Below are 1,959 nucleotides of genomic sequence, written 5' to 3'. Positions count from 1 at the left end.
TCAAAATTAAATTTTTTACGAATTTTTAAAGCTGCTCCAAAGTCTAGCCAAAGACCTGATAGATTTGTATAGATTTTGTAATAATTCATTTAATTCAATCTTTCCCTCTCATTACAGGGATACAACAGAGCTGTTGACTGGTGGGCCATGGGTGTCCTTATTTATGAAATGGCTGCTGGTTATCCACCATTTTTTGCTGATCAACCAATTCAAATTTATGAGAAGATTGTTTCTGGAAAAGTAAGGGACTATAATGCAGTATATTGCACATGTACATACAGTTTATTTGCATGACTCAAAACTTAGTTATTGTAATCAAGTCAAGCGTTTACAAAGCAGAAGTACATTCATACCGTATAGAATGAAATTTTAGAGGAGTTAAATTTGGCGAATTGCTAAATTTTGGTGATTGGTGAATTTTAATTTGGCGAATTTGTGGTCATGTGCCATTGAGCATGCGCATAATGATTCAAAATGGTAGATTTTTATTTTGGCGAATGGCTATCAAAACGCCAAATTCAAATACATGTACATTGTACAATACATAACAATTTGATTTTAATTTTTTCAGCCAGCCCATAATTTTAAACTTTATTCTTACTTTCATATCACAATGTGTGTATGTTATATTTTTGTGTTTTTTTAGGTTCGTTTCCCGTCTCACTTTACTGCTGATCTCAAGGATCTCCTGCGCAACCTCCTTTAAGTTGATCTGACCAAGAGGTTTGGTAATCTGAAGAATGGTGTCCAGGACATCAAGGGACACTCATGGTTCTCATCAACTGAGTGGATATCAATCTACCAAAGGAAGGTCTGTGCTACTTTCTTCTCTTCTTTCTTCTCTCCTCTCTTCCCCCTCTCTCTCCCTCCCTCTTTCTCTCCCTCCCCCTCTCTCTCCCTCTCTCTCTCCCTCTCTCCCTCCCTCCTCCCCTCTCTCTCTCTCCCTCTCTTCCTCCCCCTCCCCCTCTCTCTCTCCTTCCCCCTCTCTCTCCCACTCCCTCTCCCCTCCCTCTCTTACTATTATACATTATTCATAATTATTATTCTTTCTTTCTACATTGTTGCCCCATTTGTTCCCAAGACTAAAGGTGCTGGTGACCCGAGTAACTTTGATGACTACGAAGAAGAGGTTCTTCGCATTGCCGCAGCCGAGAAATTTCCCAAAGAGTTTGCGGACTTTTAGCTTTAGTGTAGCCTTAAAACAGTAGAGATGCATGTTATAATAAAATTCTCACGACGAGAATATCACATAGTATTATTAAGCTTTATTTTCTCTCTTTCTTTTTGTTCATTAGTCGATGTGTGTGTGTGTTATTATTGCTAGTGATGGCATTATACTGTAGAGAGACTCTTCCAGTCTTTTATGCACTCTTTAAGTTGTGTTCACAGATATTTTCCTTAATCATACTTGACACATTGTTGTTGTTATTTAATAATTGTTGCTTTATTGCTTACTATTGTTGTTACTTTCTATTGTTATTGTTGCTTACTCTTTCTCCTATTAGTCACTTGTATAGTACATTTCAATGTATTTTATTAGTTCCATTTTTGTCTAACGTTTACTGAGGGTGACATTTGATCCAGAAAATGAGGCTGTGATACAAATAGTTTGCTCATGGACTGTGAAAATTTGCTGTTTGTACTACACCATTAAAAACATCGTAGTAGAGTATTTAGTGTCAACTGCGCGATAGCGCTTGCCTGTACGACACTTCATTTTTCAAAGCTATAGACCTAGTATTATCTAGATAAATCTATATATGGACAAAGAGCTCCGGTAGGGCTGTCGAATTGAAGTTGAAGCTGGAACAACTTGAACAAGAGGTAACTGGGGTCATTTTGTTGTAAATTTGCCGGTCTGATATGAACAAACTTGTGGACAAGCCATATCCATCATGTTTGCCATCACAGTCTCTATTAGCTACCATGGCTATGATGGCTTCAATCCTGGGTCACGCA

The 1,959-nt window shown here is 37.8% G+C and overlaps 1 protein-coding gene and 1 long non-coding RNA gene across 3 annotated transcripts in view; both read left to right on the top strand.

Annotated features, from left to right (window-relative positions):
- Positions 1–102: 102 nt before the first annotated feature.
- LOC109588403 (uncharacterized) lies at positions 103–699 on the top strand. The gene is made up of 2 exons (XR_002188145.1): positions 103–240; positions 647–699. It is a non-coding gene; the product is annotated as an uncharacterized LOC109588403 (long non-coding RNA).
- Positions 700–1,765: 1,066 nt separating this feature from the next.
- LOC109588402 (uncharacterized) overlaps positions 1,766–1,959 on the top strand; it is a 9,948-nt gene continuing 9,754 nt past the window's right edge. For both annotated transcript variants that reach the window (XM_020004574.1, XM_020004573.1), the window contains exon 1: positions 1,766–1,824. The gene's annotated coding sequence lies outside the window, so the exon portion shown is untranslated. The remainder of the gene's footprint in view (positions 1,825–1,959) is intronic.

Source organism: Amphimedon queenslandica, unplaced genomic scaffold (genome assembly GCF_000090795.2).
Source record: "Amphimedon queenslandica unplaced genomic scaffold, v1.1 AMPQUscaffold_12115, whole genome shotgun sequence".
NCBI lineage: Eukaryota > Metazoa > Porifera > Demospongiae > Haplosclerida > Niphatidae > Amphimedon > Amphimedon queenslandica.
This window is presented reverse-complemented; position numbering and strand designations above follow the sequence as displayed.